The following is a 20,987-nucleotide window of genomic DNA, read 5'->3' on the forward strand; positions in this document are numbered from 1 at the left end:
ATGCCAGTAGTGCGCTCCGCTACTGGGTCTATTACCACTGTCAGAGCACAGATAGGTATGTTTTGGAAACCCACAACTGCCACGTGTGGTTGTGTCACACAAAATGACCATGTGTGGGTTGTTGTTCATAACAATGCATGACATTGCTTAAACAAGCAATGGCAATGCACACATGATGTATGTGTGTGACACATACACATATATACCTGTGACCTTCAGTAGTTACCATGTCTGACATGTGTCTCAAGTGGATAAATGGTATTTGCAATGCATAACATTATGACTGTGTCTTACTGTGCAGGGGCCGCATGCGGTATGTGTATATACAGTGTGAGTTGTATATGGTATCATCCTAACAGCGGGGGATACACATCTGGTCTGGGCCATATAGTCTACATGTAGTCGATGAACAGGTGCTGCATGTTCCCACCTGTTGTGGGAGTGGTAACATGTTGTTCCACTGCAATTCAGTGACTACATTCTTGGAACCTTTCAGCTAGTGTGTTGTAGCTACAATAATGCTCACACACAATGTTCTGCTGGATGCTGTCCAGCCATATAAAGACATATCTAGAGACTGTCATATTCCCAGTGTTGTTAGGGAGGACAGGTGGGTTTCCTGTGTATGGGAGGGTTGTGTGTGCCAGGCTATGAACCAGAAGGCAGTCCAACACACTGTTAGCTGCTCATGGATATGCCCTGATGCTTTGTGCTGTGCCAACAAAGTGGAGGTGTGTGTATCTGTGGTGAAATGAGATACCACCCCGTGTTCATGTGTGGTACATGTATAGGGGATGACAGGCATGGTATGAGGTATAACCTGGCAGTGATGGGTTGCACCTGTGAGCCGTGAATCAGGAATCTGTTACTGCACAGATATTGCAGTTTACCATGCTGAGGACAGTGTCCAGTGCATGCATCTTGCAGTGTACACTGCTGGTGTTGTGTAGCATTACTGTTAGTGTCCTATCCCATGTGATATCCGGGAGGTGGCTATGTAATCTGTGTCCTGCAGCAAAAGGCACTATGTGTGTATCAAGGGGCTTCGCCAATATACAATGGCCCATGGGTGTCACGTGCAAGCTGCCCCTCGCAAATCATTGTGTCTTCCCTAGCATGTAAGCACACACTGACAGCCATTGGATACCCTATGAATGACATTGGAGATTGAGCAGAATGTAGACATAGAACACCCTTCCTACATATTGTGGTAGCATACCTGGTGAGGGTATGATGGCAACCAAGATCAGGCTCATACTGGCCAGTGCCACATGCTGAGAGAGCCCTTCTATGTTCCCTATCATGTAGTCCAGGGAGGTACGTCTCAGGTCATCCATAGTGGCATGGACAATGACTGAGTCATATGTGTCCATGCCTCTGACTGACCTGTATGCATGTGTTTTGTGGTGGACCATAGTGCCCCACGGGCATATCACTGTGACCTTCACCATGTACAGCCTGTTGAGCGGGACCCCACTGCAGCAGCCAAGAGAGGTACCTGACACATCTGTAGCAGGTGTGTTGTGTAGCCCTACAGGCTGTGAGTGTGTGGCACATGGGATGTGTGTGCCATGTGTGGCATGTGCTCTGTTCTGACTTAACGTATGCCTGTGTGCCAGCTGCAGAGGTGTGTGATGCTCAGGCAGGATGCTATTCTGAGGCTCCAAGTATGCCCCAGTGTGTTCGGATTGCTGTCAGTGCGGGTCTATGTCAGACTGGTATTATAGTCACTGTAGTATGTCATGCCACCTGACAGGGTATGGCAGTACTGGGTTCAGAGTGCTCAGTCCCCAGATTGGCTATGTATTTGAATCTCACACATGTGTTGTACGTTCCTGGCCAGGGGAGAGGGTTGACTGCATACATGTGGCAGCTGTGACATTGCCACATGACTCACATAAACCACAACTGGACCATAGAGGTGATTCACAGGTTAGCTTTGCACATGCTACCATAGTACTGTGATTGCCATGGTGATTACCAACACATAGGGCAAATGGGGAACAACATACTGAAGGTGAGTATGTGTGGGTGTACTGCTACTGATTTCATAATGCTGGCATATATGACTGCACATGTGGGTAAATGCCAGGTAAGTCATATGCAATGTGTCACAGGCAACGTACATGCAAACAGGACAGACAGTGACGTTCTGTCAGGTGGAAAATTGACATATGTATCGCACGCTATGCAGATGTCACTAGGAATCCACAGAAGCTCTGTAAATCTACATTGCAGGTGGAATCAGTGTTCCAGGGAACCTCAAGCAAACATGCATGCAAACAAAGCTACAGTAAGCAGGGCTGGAAGTAGTCCATTGTACAACAAAGAAGGGGTAACACTTCCAGTAGGTAACAGTGCAAATATGGAGGCACTATCAACATGTACCCAGGAATGCACAGCTCAGATGTCCATGGTAGAACTGATATTATTTAATATTTAATTTAATTTAAATTAAATTGGTACTGCACACATATCAAAATGTGCAAACATCCACATTACATAGTCGTTGTGGGCAACATGCCACCAATAGTGTACATGTCCATCATTGCGTATCACTACTTGCATTAGCTTCACCCCTGTGCTACCTATGTATGTGGCTATCTGTTGACATCCTTACCACCGGTATGCAATAATGTGCAGCTGTTACACTATGGTACTTACTATGGGTGTAGATAACAATTCAGGACAGTTGTACAGTTACTGCATCAGGCATGCTGGGATATACACACAATCATATCAGCACACTGTACTGTTACCAACATGATACTAGTAATGCACTTCTATGTAGTCACCCTGTGCATCAGCAACATGTTAACCTGTTCCTGCACTGATGTTGGAGATTGCAGGAGGTGGCACAGTTTCATCATATGCACAGGGTGTGAATTAGGTATGCCTGAGTCTGCCACTGATACCACCAATTGACATGTATGTGTATGTGTGTTGGTGAGGGACAGCAGTACAGGGTGGGGCACTGTTGGTGCAGTGTGTGCATGTATGTGGTAGCCCTAGGTGTTAACATTTTGCATGTGTGTATGCATGCACACAGTTCCACCTCATGGCTGCCATATACTGGAGTTTGTGGACAGCCACAGACTGCACCTGGCAGGTCATACAGATCAGTGTCTGTGGGCATGGACACGGTACCTGTGCCTGGCAGGGGTGCTATGGACCATATCCGGTACTAAGCCAGACTGGGTACTGTCATCGGAAGCGGGAGTTTGTTGACTGGACACAGGTCCCTGTTGGTACTGTCCAGAGCCACATGCAAGTGGTCTTCTGGGGCGGTCTGATGACAGCACAGACCCAGCATTGCTGGGGCTGTTGCTGGCACTATGGGGGTGTCCACGGGCCTCTTGTCATCCGCGCCGACTGCCAGCTACAGCTGTTGCTGGCATACGGCCACGTCGACGCTGCAACCGTCCAACATTGCCCTGGCTCATGGACATGTGGTTGTGGAACTGCTGTAACATGTCCCCACAATGTCTGTCTATGACATCGGTGAAATTACGGATAGCATCCGCGATGTCATGCATACTGTCAGTCATGGATGTGCGACATGCTCTCAGCTCCCTCAGACCCTGTCTGGTGTACCTTTCCATATGTGACTCTGCCTGCATGACAGCCCGAAACATAGCTGAGGTTGACAGACCTCTTTGGGCATGTCTGCCAGAGGCAGTACGCCCACGGATGCTCCCACGAGAACCCATGGGCAACTGTCTGTGTGGTACAATCTCAGGACTCTGCCCATGGCTGCTGTGTGGGGAAGCATGTGCCACAGATACCACATTACCCTGGTCAATGCCCACTGTATCCTGTCCGTCACCTAGGGACATTGGTGACATAGGATGTACTGGCAGGATGACTGTGCGCAATGATGGGGTTGACAGCTGTGTACTGTCAATTGGCTGACCAATGACGGACCCTGACACACCTTCCTGTGCCATTACACAGATATCATCATTATCAGTACCTGTGGCACCAGATTCAGGTTCCCTGCTGCAGGACACCAGTGCAGCACCAGAACCTGTGGGAGGAAGACAGGAAACACAGTTTACAATGTCTACACAATGTTACCAGTGATGCACACATGCGCACATGCACACATGCACACATGGACACATGCACACATGCACACATGGACACATGCACACATGCACACATGCACACGTGGACACATGCACACATGCACAAGTGGACACGTGCACATGTGGACACATGCACACATGCACACGTGGACACAGGCACACATGCACACATGCACACGCACACATGCACACATGGACACAGGCACACATGCAAACATGCACACATGCACACGTGCACACGTGGACACACGCACACATGCACACATGCACACCCCGCAGTATATACACAGAGCACTACTGAGTTACAATATTATTACTAGCACTATCAGGACTATTATAGGTATTGTTAAAACATACTCACCAGCATGGATGGGCTGCCTTGCTGTAACACTGGAGGGACCTGCAGAAATGAGGGGATTAATGTCAGTGGGCACAACTGTGCCATTGATACTGCATATGATACAGTTCAGTAGTACACCAGTTGCCTTTCACATGTCAGCTGCTGATATTGGCAATATCACACCTGCACAATTACATACTATGCTGACAGCTACATACCAAGGACACACCTTACACATGCATAAACTAACAGTGTACAGAACAGTCAAGTGTACATATGGCATATCACCTGCAGGCTCCATGTCATGTTGCTGTGTGGATTCAGCCTCCATCATAATGCAGGTGTGTTGCTGTTGATGTTCCTGGGCTGGAGCCACAACACTTAGGAGTATCCCCCCCAGTCTGGTGAGGGGAGGATATGTGGCCACCCCACCTCCTGTGGCGACCTGTTGCCTGTGGATATCCGACGCACGCTGACGGACATTTCTGATTAAATCATTGTAGTGATGTTGTACCTGCTCATATGTCCTATTATGCGTGCCAATGTCATTTACCCTACGGACAAGGTCTTGCCACAGTGCTGCCCTCTCCTGCTGATTCTGGCTGTTGCGGGAAAACAGTATGTCGTAATCTCGCACCAGGATCTGGTGTATCTCTTCATCTTCTGCAGCAGAGTAGGCAGGATTTCACTGACGCACCATGTCCCTGAAAGAGAACACAAACAGGATATCAGCAAACTGTGTCAACAAAATATGGCACACATACTATACATGATATTCAACTGTAGTGATATACTACTACTCCTATATGTAGCACGTGTGTGTCTCTTGGTGGATACACATGTACATGGCCAGATATCAGTGCTCAGCCAACACCTGTGCAACAATACCTGCCACATTCCATACAACAGAGTACCAAGCCCCATCGGTCAGCACACTGAGACAGGTCCAATGCACCACCTCACTCTGGGGGTTCATAACACGGTACTGTATGTGGAACATCATCCACTAGTGTGATCTGGACACAAAATAATCGGCCTGGATATACATATCCCACCACCACCACCAGCACAGTAGACTACTTTGATATATATGTGAATAGACAGATTTTCACTTGTTAGGACTGAGATGGTATCCATGCAGCCCACTGGGTCAGTGGAAGCCACAACCCACAATGCTGACCCCTTTGCAAATGCTTCCCACGGCCATCCCAAAGAATGCATGTAACATGCACACACAATTCTAACCCAGACCCTATGCACAAAGGTTAAGCATCCTGTCTGGTGGACCCCAGCCAAAGACAAATTGTATAACGATAGAAGGAGGCTACTGCAGGACAGAGCAGATTCACATAAAGGGAAGGCATCTGTGGTCGGCACTAGTAATAAGCTAAGTTCTCTCATAACAACATCCAAGGCCAACTCTGAGGGAGAAATGGCCACGGACACTATAGATAACCACAAGGCCTTCTTCAGTTGTGTTAGACACATGGACGAAAAGCCTCAGATATGCTCTGAGTTAGTGCACACCTACATAAACTTCACTGAACCCACAGATATTGGCAACATTCTGGCAGACAGGTTCAGTGCAAATACCCCCCTCCCTCTCCCCCAAACATAGGAATACTTATCACAGCCGAATGTAACCTCCCTATCATCTCAGATGTCCAGGTGAGGGCCGCCCTCAGCAAAGCAGAACACACAGCATCAATGTGACTTGATGGTATCCCTGGATGTGTGCTACGTGAACTTCAAGAGGAGATACAACCGCATATGAAACTAATATTTAACCTTGGCCTTACTACGAGATATGTACCTGAACACTGGCATACAGCAACAGTGGTCCACTCCACAAAGGAGGCACCTCTGACCCTGGGAACTACCACCCCATGAGCTTAACCAGCCTGGTCTGCAAAGCTATGGAAAGATTCATTATGGGACTCATATACAGCCATATTGGGTACCTGCAGACACTTGATCCCACCCAGTTTGCCTTTGTGAAGGGCTGATCCTGCCTTTTGAACCAGGTTGACCTTTTCAAAACAGTCACTACAGCCATTGATGAGGGCAAAGCAGTCCATACAGCCTACCTGGACTTGCCTAAGGCCTTCAACACAGTACTCCACTCAGGAATCATAGACAAGCTCATCAGCTTAAATGTTAATACATATGTCACATGATGGGTTGCAAACTGGTTGAACAACAGAATCCATAAAGTCAAACTTGCGGGAGCCATGTCAGACTCAAAGCCAGTCACATGTGGTATCCCACAAGGCTCTGTCCTAGCACCCCTCTTGTTTGGCATTTACTTCTCAGATGTGAAAGCAAACATGGGCGGGTTGTGGATGACAAAGTTCCCAGATGACTGCGAAGTAAGCGCCATAGTCGTTACACCAGCTGACACACACATCCTACAGACAGGCCTCACTAACACAGACAACTGGTGCCAGAATCATGGCCTAACACTGAATGACATGTAATGTATAGTCATCCCCTTTGGGTAAAACTACGTGCACACAACGTATCACATAGACATACATATAGATACAGACCAATAACACATATGGAGGGTTCACGGTATGTAGACTATTAACGTGTTACTTTACATTACCTGTGTTTGTCACAGCTGGTTGCATTACCATTAGTATAGCTTCCTGCTGCTGCTAGCCCAGCTTGATACTGACACTGATGACAGCTTCAACTTAGTTTGTCTTACGTGTGGTTTTTGTTTGTGTTTTTATTTTCTTTTTTTCTTTCTTTTCTCTCTCTCTCTCTCTCTCTCTCTCTCTCTCTCTCTCTCACTGCTTCCAGATGGTGCAATGAAAGTATTGCATGTGTGGAGTGGGAGTACAGGATGCAATTGTAGGTATCTGCATGTGTCCATGTGATGGCCTCTGCACCAGTTGTAAGCCAGCATTTGCTAATTGCATGCAGACAGTTGCGGACTGATTGCAGTTCCCACTGTGATTTCAGAACACTGCTATAAAAGGGTATGTGAGATAGGCATTGCCCTTTCAGATTGTAAGGGCGGGGACCATGCTGGTATGCTGTGGACACTGTTCTGTGAGTGTAAAGGTTAGTATCTCTCTCATAATTCAGGCTGTGTTGTAGATTCACATTTCTCCATTCATCTCTCCTGTTTCCTGTACTAAGTGTGTATGTACACTGACACCTACAACTATATATATATATATATATATATATATATATATATATATATATATATATATATATATATATATATATATATATATATATATATATATATATATACATATATTTATATATGTATAATAACTGACATTATTACCTACTAGCTAACAACTAGCATGGCTGTTTCTGTTCACACACTACTATTATAGAAATCCACTAGATTTGACAGTAAATATACATGACATGCTTTGTGTACTACACATCCTATATTCCCTTTACATTCATTCCTACTATTACATGATATATTTATTGTAGCACAATGTTCTTATATAGCAGTCATGGCTTAGTGGTAAGTCATGCAGACTACTGTTTCCAATGTCCTGGGTTCAAGACTGACAGTGGGATTTTATTTTGCTTTTGAACTGACTACAGGACCTGTCAATCAGAGTGACTAAGGCACTTTTAAGCAGTTCTAACCGGGTTGGCACTGGTTTGCACAGAGCTCCCGCATGCGCACTGGCGTTCAGCTCTGCGCACACCCGCTTACAACCGCTTAACAGTGCTTACTCTGGCGCCCACCCGCGCTATTTTCTTTGAAAGAAATGAAAATGGGGAGACAGGAAAGTGGTGAAAAAGGGGTCACAAAGAGGGTAAGACAGTAGGGAAACAAGCTTGGGTTTTGCAGGAGGGATGTAGGTAAGGCCCATAGCTGCCCATTTCTTCATCAGCAACAGCTGTGCATATGTTTGTAATTTGGTGTGACATTTGAAACCTTCCACCCCTGAAAGAGGTGTCAGGACAACAATAATACTTGTTGTACAGCCAACTGTAATTGATAGTTTCCATGTCCAGCAGACATGTGTGCAGAATGGGCAGCTATGTATGGGGCGTAATTATTTTGTGGGTACAGAGTGCCCTTTTTTTTTTTTCAGGTGAGAGTGGTATGTCAGGTAAAGGAAGTCGGTATAGCTGGGGAGGTAGGTTGGGTAGGTCAACAGACAAGACAAACAAGACGCATACAGGGGCGGTGTATGACACGTGTGGGGGGGTTACGCAATTGACGGGGACGGATGTTTGGATATCCAGAGCCCATGAGCCCACAGATGGCAACAGTGGAACTGATATCCCCACCCATGGGTAGTTGCCACTGTTCCTTCACTGCCCTGGACAGGGCTGTGCTGGGGGCTGTGTAGGCCGGGCAACAGGCATGCCCGTAAGTTGTGCCATCTGTGCCTCAAGCTGGCGTAGGGGCCCAAGAACAGATTCCTGGATCTCCCTATGCACCACAGTCCGGACGCAACGGAGGGTGAGTGTTGGTTCTCCTCCGGCCACACTTGCAGAGGGGGAATGGGCCCCATCCCCTGCAGCACTTCCACCTGCAGGTGACACAGGGCCACCGGAGGAGGGTCCAGACTGGGCACTACTGCCAGGTGCACTCGCCAGCTGAGGTGGGAGAGGTGGGTCCGCTGGAACCCGCCTTCCCTGTCGTCCTATGTTTTGCATTATGTCATGACAGTTTGGGTTAGTAACGTACAATACCATTCGCAATTAGTTGTAACAGCATGCATTAGTATTCCCATTAACCAAACACCCAGATATTCACACCATTGAACAGCGAGCATAACACATGCATAATTTGAACAGCAATACACAGTCTAACAACATGCAGGGTTGACTGATGGCAACAGGCCATCAGGTTTGGATGTATGAACAGGGCAGATGCATCAGCGTACATGCAAATATGTATGACCCAACAGGACAAATGTCCAGGGGTGTTAATTGTGATTGCACATACCAATTTCACGTGGAATGGATTATATGTGGTTATAGGGTAGGGTGAAGAAAATATAATTAACACCTTCAAATACCAATACATATGCTGTACATTTCTAATAGCTGCAGATATATACACACTACTGTTCTACCTACAGTTTCCTATGTGATAACTACTTCAAGTTGGTGATAGGACTGTTACTGCTACATCAATATACATTTTATTGTTATTCCTACATGTTCATATCTGGCTTTGTTCAGCTACATCATCCTGCTACATTTGCTTTATATAGCTATAGACAACTGTGGATGTTTGGTATTTCAGACAATCATACTATCTGCATATTACAGACTGAGAGCAACACATCCAGATTTTGGGATACACATTCCAGCTGCACCAACATTTTAAACACATTTTGCAGTTTGGTTCTGCTTGTCACATTCATTTCATTCTGTACTGACTGCAGTATACTTTATTCAGGGGTTATTACTACTTTAGTGGTGGATTCATAACTCTTTCTCACACTCTCTCACTTGTTTTCATTTTACAATTCAGGATGGTACTTACCTCTAGGCTTTATTGACATGTTTTACCTGTAGTTATTACAATCCTTTCCAACAGTCTCACTTCTGTCATGTTTCAGTATTTCAACAGGGATATATTTCACACATGTGATTTGCTCATCTTCTGCAGCTGTACTTTTCAGCCTGCTGCAGGTTGTGTACTATTATATTACAGGTGGGGCATCTTTATTTCAGACTTTATTTCAGACATTTTCATTTTTCTGTTTGGATTACAGACTGCAACACACTTTTGTAATCAAGCAATACTTGCAAACACTCTTACAATGTTACTTGCACATTTTATTACTTAGTGACTACACTGCACTCTTTTGCTAACTGTCATACTTTTATATTTCTTTACAGTTACTGGGAGAGGATTACTGACCTGCCTGGTGGCGCAACCACACCAGCCTATCGCCATAGGCTCTGCTGTTTGCAGAACGGACACCTGCAGCTGTAATATAAATAAAGTAATATTGGAATACACTTCTCCATAATATCAACTAGGTTAATTTCTTACATACATAATTAAATGTAACTTACTCAGTAGTGGGGCGTTGGGCATTTGCCGGGCCTCCTGGATCCAAAGGTTCAGTTGGTCCTGCTTACGTCTCTTCAGGTCCGCATGGTAGTGACGGGCCTGCTCACCAGTCCTTGGAATCCCTGTGACACTGGTGAGATCATGAGCCAACCGGTCCCACGCCTCAGCCCTATATGCTCCCCACAGGACCTGGCCCTGCATGAGTTGAGCCTCATGATTGTGGACAAGGAGCCAGACCATATATCTGGACTCCTCAACTCCCCACCTCTGTGCTCGAAAGCAACTACCCTCACCTACTCCTGACATTCTGGCTGCAAGTTAGTTCTACAATCGGTTATGCTGTGTATTCCCGCCTGTGGGGCTTATATATGCTGTTTTTCCCACACTTATCTGTGATTGGCCATTTTGGAATTGTATCAGCTTCACAAAACCTGCTTTGTCATGCTCCACTTTTTATTCATTCCTATATATTCGCTATTACTGCATTTCTGAGTACAGCTGTCATGGCTTAGTGATTCAGTGCCTTGACTATTGTGCATGATATCCTGGGTTTGAACCTAGCTACTGCTTTTTATGTTTTATGACTGTCTAGACAGGCTAGGGGGTGTGTCTGTGTAAAGGCAGTTTTGTTACAGCTTGCTCAATGTTGCTCGTCGGTTAGCTTGTTGGCGCGGCACGCAGCTCCACGCAAGTGGGTTACGCTAGTTTATGCCTCATTTGGCTGTCAGCACGCATATTATGCTCAGCTCAGCTAGGGGCACACAGTTTCAGCATGTTAAACCAAGGCTCACCTACGGGCACTCATTTTGCACCTATTGAACCATTGCTCACCTACGGGCACTCATTTTGCACCTGTTAAACCACTGCTCAATTACGGGCAGATGCACTCAACTTGTTAAACTATAGCTCAGCTATGGGTACATCTGGCATTTGTTATTGTTTTGTTATCTCACATTTCTTCACAATAACTGGCCTATTTCATTACATTTTACATAAAATATAATTTTATATGTGTACATATGTGTCAGGGACTTGTTTCGTGCTTATTTCACTAAAAATACAAATTGATGTTGTAGGGGCTCAAACCATGACTGCCTGCTCTTTAGCTGACATCTCTACTGCTACGCTATTGCTTTTTGGCTTACTTTGCATAGTTAGTTCTTATATGCTTTTCCACTTACTGCTAACTGTGGCTGAGCTACGGGCACGCCCTCGCAAACAAGCGCACTCATGGGCAAACATCTTTACAGTTTAAAAAAATATAAAACATGTTCATTTATATGATGTTATGTTCATAGTCTGTGGGGGCATGTGTTGTGTTGTGTTTATTCACATTTCCATGTACTCTGTCATGGGGGTTTACTTTGGGCACTTTTACTCTTCTGGGGGCATGTCCGCTTGCAGGGCTCGGCCTACGGACACGCCCCCTACTGTCTTCCACGGACCATGTTTGCCTTAGGTGTGATTCAGCATGCCCTCATGCATATGCATGACATGCTGACGCAGCCTCCGTGTAAGCCTTGTATCTCTTACATGGAGGCTTCGTGAATCCTGCCCTTAGTGAGTTAATTGTGTTGGTAAAAGATCACAAAATACATAACCATAAATATGTTATACTTCATGTTATTTTGTAATACTTCAAAAAGTCAGTCTCTCCCAGGCAGCTCAGATTTTAAACAACCAGCACTGATAGTGCCACTCAGTGTTTAGACTATCTTCATACCTTCAAAAAGCAGCTTTTTGACCATATCACAGTCAATACATCAGCATCAGTCTGTATTTTCCTTGGTGGGCAGTAAAGGCTTCACCTATGTTCAGTTAGACTGCTTTTCCACATTGTAGGATTAAAAGATAAAACGCCATGAAAACCATTTTTTTCTGGGGAGAAGCCCCACTGTACCCACTTTACTACCTTACTTAAATATACCAACTCCACAGCCATAAAACAAAGGGGAAAAATAAAAACTTATAATTGCATTGCACAGCAGACTCACACAAAAAGCAAAACTCCTCTTTTCAGCAAACCACAATCAAAGATGTGAGGTGTAAATCTGATAAATAACAGCACCATGACCAATTATAGAGTTACAAACAGTAAGGGCATGATACACTGCTGTGTATGTACAGGTTACACAGGGTTAAAAAAACAATGTTAAGATTCAAGTTGCAGTAATTTAAGTTTTTATAGCATTTCCATTGGGGTAAACTTGGCAAAAGCATGCAATTGTACTTCTGTATTTTCTTAAAGAAACATCAATAGTGTAAAATATAATGTTATACACAAACAGTAATTGTTTCCTTTAAATGCAAAAAAGCTATATACAACTTGCAATAGTTTATTCACAAGTATTTCTTTTGTGAAAATGGTCAAAACTTTTAAAAGGGAAACTGTTTTCTAACACACGCACACACACACACACACACACACACACACACACACACACACACACACACACACACACACACACACACACACACACACACACACAAACAAGTGCATACATATATAAGCTTGGAATTTTCTGGAAAGATTAACAACTGTGGTTGGGTAAAGGACTGCATGGTAGTTGATGGTAGATGTTGAAAGGAAGTAAGGATGACTACTTTACCTAATCAAGAAAGAGAATTTGTCAGAATGGACAGTGCTAAGTTTATGTATTGCCTAGTAATGCCTCATTCCAAGACATCCGTTCAGAGCTCATTAAGTCTAGTGACGTTCTCCATGGAGATTAGTACCAAAAACAAGTTTCAGTCACTGAACATTGTGCTTTACCCTTGGAGTGCTTAATGGACCTTTATCAAGTATATTTTCTATCTTAACCTTCCAGGGTAGCCATTGAAAAAGGAGTTCTCCCTACTCAGCTAGAATTTGGGCTAATATTTTTCACAACCAACTCCAGGAAAAATGCCACTGCGGTCCAGATAATCTCCACCAGCAGCTGATGATTCTTTACAAACTCACCCAATGGGCATTACTGTTTCATCTTTGAAAAGGTTAAATGGCTATTCATAAAGCAAATATATAACTGACCATTAGGATCCCAACACTACAAACTACTCCATCTCCAGACATTTACTCTCCTTGTAGCTAAACTTTATGAAAAAGTCTCCTCATACAACTTGAGACACTCCTCACAAGTCACACCCAGTCACATTACCCCAAGAGCCAAACTCCACACACTGAACATGCATTCTGTCCTCAGGCACCTACTGTTTGGCAAACTCAAAATGCAACTCAAAAAGTGCTTCTTTATCCTGCTTCAACACAGGACATAATCACACACTATCCCTATGCCCTTTCCCCTACTCTTCTGCTCTCATCTCACATAATTATTGAAGGTTGACCCACTTTAGAAAACTAATGCACATATTGGACATTATGTTCTGATTGTTTACTAGAACATATTATATAGCTTTTCAGTGTAACTTGGCTGAACTTTTCTGTTATTCCTTTAATTTCTTAAATTTCTTATTTTTTATATTTGGGACATTTGTATGGACTGTAAACTATAATCCCTATTCCTGAGATCCATTTATATACTTAGATATGCAGCATGCAGTATTCGGGATGGTACAGTAATGAGATAAACACAGCTAGCATGTGGCCAGTTTAATAAGTGTACAATTTAGATTGCTCACAGTTTTTTTTGTTGAACTTTTGAGAACCATAATTTAAGAAATTGAGATTTTTTTTTTTGGTTGGAAGGGCCTGCGTCTTTTGCACTATCTATTTATTTATTTTTATTTATTTATTTTACATTTGTTGACCGGGATAGTCCGACTGGATGCATGTCTATTTTCAGCGGAGGCCTGGGGAGAAAAGCTCCAAGGGTAAGCAGATACAGCATTACATAATACCAGCATTACATATTACAAACAGACTATTTACAGAGATTACATAAGTAAGCAAGTTAAACAAGTTCCACAGGTTAAAGTTAGTCCTGAGCACAAGTCAGGATTAAATTAAATTACACAGTAAACTGGTTAACAGATTTTTACACATTCTAGAGAGTGTTAGCCAGGCTTGATACATTGACATAGCCAGTTAAGTGACAAATGTTGTTTGAGTCTAGTTTTAAATTGACCTAAGGTGGAAAGTAAGGTAATATCAGCTGGAAGTGAGTTCCAGGATCTACTTACAGAGTTTGCAAAGAGAGAATCACCAGCTGTGTTATTAATTTTGCTAGTCTGAATTAGTAGTTTGTTAGAGGATCAAAGTGGTCTAGGATTGTTATAGGGGGTGATAATATTTTTAAGTGCAGGAGTACTGTCCGGATTATAGAGGATTTTATAGGCCATAATCAGTTGGTTATACTGGATTAGGCTGGGTAGTTCAAGCCACCCAAGCTGATTTAGATTGATGCAATGATGTGTCCTAAAAGGCAGCCCAGTGGCAAACCTGGCAATGTGGTTGTAACAAATTGAGAGTTTGTTAAGGACAGTCTTGTTTAGATTCGAGAGTAGAGGGGATGCATACAGAAGGGTTGAAAGAAGGTGAGAGCGAACTAAGGCAATTTTAGCTGGAGGGGTTAGGAAGGCTTTTATTCTGTAAAGTGACCCTAGTTTTTTATTGATGGTTTTGATAGTTTGGTTAACATGTAGGTCAAATTTTATTATTGTCTATGATGACATCTAATAGTTTTGTAGATGGGTCAGGGGAGATTATTGCGCCATCATTTGATTTTATGGTAAAGGTGAAAGCGGTAGACCTACGTGTTGTTGAAAATAACAGCATTTTGTTTTTTTTGGGATTTAGGATCAGACGATGTTCAGAAAGCCAGTTTTCTATTGTATTAAAGGTGGTCTGGGTGGCTGACCATAACTCTACTGGAGATGTGGCTGAGCAAATCAGAGTAGAGTCATCAGCATATTGGATACAGCTGACTTTTGGGATGACAGTATAAAGGTTGTTAATGAAGATGTAGAATAGCAAGGGCCCTAGTATAGAGCCTTGTGGTACTCCAAGGGTGTTAGGTAGAAGGTTAGAGAGTTTGTTCTGCCAGAGGACAGCCTGCTGTTGATCATTCTGATAGGACTGAAACCATTGGAGGGCTCCAGTATCTTGACAGAATGTTTGCAGGGTGTGGATTAAAAGTTGGTGATCAACCATATCAAATGCCTTGGAAAGATCCAAAAAGAGGGCTGAGGATATATAATTATTGTTGCGATTATGGTTTATGGTGTTAGTAAAGGCTAGGAGGGCTGAAGTAGTGCTGTGATGAGGACGGAAGCCATGCTGAGTGTCTGCCATAAGGCGATTTTGGATTAGGTGGTGCATGAGTTGTCTATGAATACATTTTTCCATAATCTTTGCAAGTGGAGAGAGTATAGCTATTGGCCTATAATTGGAGAATTCAGTAGAGCTGCCTCCTTTGTGAAGTGGGATTACATAGGATATTTTCCAGATGGTGGGAATTTTAGCTTCTACTATGGTTCGATTGATTAGTATTGAGACAGGGTAAGCAATAGCATCAGATGATTTTTGTAGGTACTCGGCAGGGAGTTGATCAGCAGAAAGTGTAGTGGGTTTTAATTTTTTGATCAAGGTAGGGATAAGTGAAGTGGCGACTGGTTGGAAGCTGAACGCGAGTAGGTTTCTAGGGGTGCTACTTTCAGGACCAGGGGAGTTAGGAGGTAGTTGGCTAGCTAGGGCTTGAATTGTCTCAGTAAAGAATTGGTTAAAACTATCTGAAACATCTTCAGGGGTTTTATCAATAGTAGTAGCAGGGATTGGGGTTGAAGTTTGTCCAGGATGTAGTAGATTATTTAAACCTGCCCAAAACTTCTGAGGGTTATTTTGATTTACTGTCTGTAAATTACAGTAGTATTGTTTTTGTCTTGTAAAATTGATTTTTTGGTTTCATTCCTGGATTGCCTGTATTTAATGTGATTTTGAGGGTCTTTAGAAGAATGCCATAAAGCCCATGCTTTGTTTCTAATGGTAATTTTGAGTTTAGACTCTATAGAAAGCCATGGTGCAGTTTTTGCCTTGGTTCTCTTTGAACAAACAGGTGCATGCAAATCAAGGATCTCAAGGAATTTGTTGTTACAGTATGCTACTGCTTCCTCTAAAGGGAGGTGTTTTAGAATAGACCAATTACATGAGTTTAGTTCTTGTTGGAATTTGGCAGGGTGAAAGTTTTTATTGTTTCTAACCTTTCTGAGTAAGGGTTGTTGGGAATTAATGGTTTTGTGCTTAATTACATATGTGAGAAGGTGATCGCTTAGGCCATTAAGGAGGGTACCAGAGGTGTACAGTTGGGGTGACTGTTTATGAGTACCCAGTCAAGTATACTTTCTTTTTGGTTGGGTTTACCTATCCTGGTAGGGGTGAATATGATTTGTGTAAATGCATGCAGGTTAATATGGGTGGTTGGGGATTCTGAGGAACAGGTGCCCCAGTCTATGTTAAAGTCTCCAAGTAGTAGGGTTTCTTGGGGGTAGTGACATGATAGCCAGTGCAGGATATCTTCAAATGTAGATATATTGTTACCTGGGGTGATGTACATACAGATTATATTAATGCATTTATTTTTATTAAGTTGCAATTTGGTGGCAAGAATCTCTGAGTTATTAATCTGAGGAGGTTGTATTACATCTATGGTGACATTCAACTCAGATTTATAGAGTACATCTACCCCACCCCCCTTCCTCAAAGCACGATCCAGCCTGTGTATGTTGTACCCAGGTGGTAACACTTCATTGTCTTTAGTGTTAGGTTTTAACCATGAGTTTCTCCTCCCCCTCTCCTTCTAAATATGCTACCAATCAGTGTGCCACAACACATGGGGAAGAAGAGAGATATTATTTTCAAAACTCTACTCTGTTAGCCAGCTTGTTTAATATAGAGGGGAGAAATCCTGTCTATGCCCTAGATGGGATGTGATCAATTAGTGACCTGGCATTAGTGGGGTTGGCAAGGAAATAGAAAGGAATGATGAAATAATGCTTGCTCTCTGCTTTCTATGATCTAGATGCACATATCTGGGAACAATTTCTCTCATGGAAAACCTGGTGGGATCAGAGACCCTCATAGCAGCACTTACTTCACAGGAATAGGGCCTTGCACATTTGAGTGACATGCTCTACCTATAGCCCATTACACACTGAACCCCTCAAGAGACTGGTAGATATGCATAGTGGGTGAGTGTTTGCATAAAGAAAATATAATCCTGATACGCGGTGTGCAGATGATATCACAGTCCTGCCATATTCAACAATATAAAAATTATTTTGGAAAAGTTAACTGGCTATCTGTGAAACAACATGCTGACTTTTTACTTGCCTCTCAACTATTTAAACTTATTAAGAATGACAGCTCCCCTCTGCCAGCTTCCAGACTATCTAGAGAGACACCAACATACAACTTTAGACATCTTAACCCTCATGTTCTCTCCTCCAAACACCCCAAACTAGGCTTCATTGGACAGTCCATACTTTCCCACTTCTTTGTCCAAATCTGTAGGAATATTTCCCTTCTTTTCTTAAATATCATTCCTCTTACCCCATTTTCCATTCACAAATAAAAGCACATTTCAGAACTCTATGAAATTTCAGCTATTTCTATGATATGAGTCATATAACTTAACTTGTTAATTCCATTCTTCTGTTTACATCCCTTGCTCTGACTCTATTATGATTGTGATTCTTTCAACATGCTCTGATTTCCACTTCATATAAATTTTATTTATTTATTTCTATTTTATTTTACATTTGTTGACCGGGAAAGTTCGACTGGATATATGTCCATTTTCAGCGGAGGCCCGGGGAGAAAAGCTCCAAATACAGTAATGAAATTTTGAAAACATAGTTAAAAAGGATTTTTGACTATTAAGACTCAACTTAAACTTTAAACATAATCAATATACATATTTTTACAAGTACAGTCATAGAGAATAACATAACACAGAGAGTTATTACATAGCTAAACAGCTAAACAATGCATGTATATATTGCGGTTTGTCATTCATTAAGTATGTAAAGTCATTTACCTATTGATTTTACACTCTCAAGCCAACTATGATACTCACTGTTGCATTGTCATTCACTCTGTATATAATATCATATAACTATTGTGTGACATTTGTTTTCCATGGACTGAGACTGAAATGGGTCCAGTGGAATCAGAGCTCTACCCCTGTCAACAAATTCAAAATAAATAAATAAATAAATAACTCAATCCACAGGGGAATTAAAAGAGAATAGGGGCTCTTACTCCAGGGGATAGATAGATAGATAGATAGATAGATAGATAGATAGATAGATAGATAGATAGATAGATAGATAGATAGATAGAGAGAGAGAGAGAGATAAAAAAATCTGATTTGTTGCAAATTTTATTATCAAAATTAAACAATAAGTACCCCTGAGCAATGGATACAGGACACCAGACTACATGTTGTGAATTCTTAACTCTGATATAGGCTAGGGGAGACAATTTTTTTAAAGTATACATATGCTGTACCTTGCTATGAAATGTTAAAACTTCCTACGTTCTATTCTGGTTTGTTGAAATGTCCAGTCTGAAAACTATAACAAGTACTCAGTTAACAACAGATACTACACTATACATCAGACTACATGTGCATATTCACACATTGACAGTTTTTTAAAGCTATACAAATATGTTACACCACTGAGTATCAAAAGTTAAAACTTTTCACTTTATATTGAGGTAAATTTTATATACAAATATAAACCATTTAATAACATAATACTTTTTGCTTAATTTTTTTGCATTTATGACATTGGTTGAATATTATACACTTGTGTATGTTTAGAATTTTACCAATGCTGATACATTTCAAACTGGTTAAGTTACAAGTCTAGCAAACTTTATAATCGCAATAACAGTATATTCAATATAGGTATTTCAGAAAGAATGAACAGGTATTCTCTGTCTCATGTCATCTACTAAGAAGTGATTTCTGCTTGACTTACAAAGCCGTGTCTGACCTAGCTCTGTTAGAAATGTTACATCTAAAGAAATCCCAATCCCTCCACACCACATGCTCCAGAGACCTAAACCTCATTACCACAATCAACAGAACATGGTGGAGGGACAGGTTCATGACCCAGAGACTGCCCATGCTCTGGAATAGACTTCTCATACATGTCAAGCAGAGTACCTCACTAGCCCTCTTTAAGAGAAATCTTGACGAGTGGATGGGAAATACAAAGTTCACCCCGGGGATCACTGCAGTAGTTCTACTTGATAGAGGCACTGGGAACTAATGAAGAGCATCACAATGCCAGGCACTTCTACGGGCTAGACTTGTGAAGGCCCCAGGGCCATTAGCCTAGTACAAACCTATGAATCTATGTACTGTCAGGTCTTGACACTGTCTGAATATCTGGCTAACTTTTTTAGTAATTATCCAGAATTGTACTCTGTATTCTGCACTTCTGATATTGATATACTTGACTCTGCATGAAGTCAATGTTTTATTAGACTCTGCCACACTCAACAAGCACTCTTCCTCTTACCCACTGCTGCTTTAGAAAGTGCCTTGGCAGACATATCTTTGGATATTTTTCTAGAGACTTCTCCCACTACCTCATTACTGCACAAATAACAAACAGGATTTCTCTGACAGTCACTATGAGAAATCTTTGCATGGAATAAATACACATTGACTTCTTCTCAGTATATTTCATGAACCAAGACAACATTTGACAGTACATGCCAAAAATACATTCATGCTATACATTTGCTGTTCTAAACATTAAAGAATAACAGGCAGTGGCAAACAGTAAGGAAAGAAGAGAAAAAAAAACAGACTCATCATTCACCACCTGACCACTTTCTCTCAAAACGTTATCAGTTATACGTTCTCAAGCCTCCCATGGCCTATAGTTACCTAATTTTGCAGATATATGTAAATTGGGGGGGGTGTTATTTCATCCTCCATTGACTCATAATTGCTCCAATAAGGGTTAGACCATGTTAATAGTCAGTGCAAGAAGAAAGACCTCAAAATAAATGTGAGAAAATGTATTACAGTTCATTTTTGTAAACAATAGATTTTCTCATAGTATATAGTTGACACATCCTGCAAGCAGACACTGACATAAGGGATCTAGAACCCCTTTTAAGATAATTTCTTTTTTATCTTTTCACCATCATGCCTCTACAATAGTTCTGAAGTCATTATTTTTGGTTCATCTAATTTTTAATCCATTTCTGCTAGATGCAAAGCAGATTTAATTCCCCTATACTCATATATCATCAGACCCATTATTGAATATAATGCACCCTTTGTCATGTATTTGTCTAAATATCTCACACAGCTTGAGAGATAATGACTATAAAGATCAGTTGTCTCAAAAATGTCAGTTATCAGCAAAGACTGGCAGTCTCTTTCAGACTTCCCTATCTGAGCATGTGTTTAGTTGCAAAACAACTGAATAGCAGCCTTAAATGCTTCCAGAGTTTATCTTGTGTTGCCTTCTTATGGCATTTCCTGTGCTTGTAAAGTCAGAGAAGTGAATGTGTTTTAATCTGGCTACATTTACACAACCTGACTTTATC

This window comes from Protopterus annectens, chromosome 5.part0 (genome assembly GCF_019279795.1).
Source record: "Protopterus annectens isolate FY-2018-M chromosome 5.part0, PAN1.0, whole genome shotgun sequence".
NCBI lineage: Eukaryota > Metazoa > Chordata > Ceratodontiformes > Protopteridae > Protopterus > Protopterus annectens.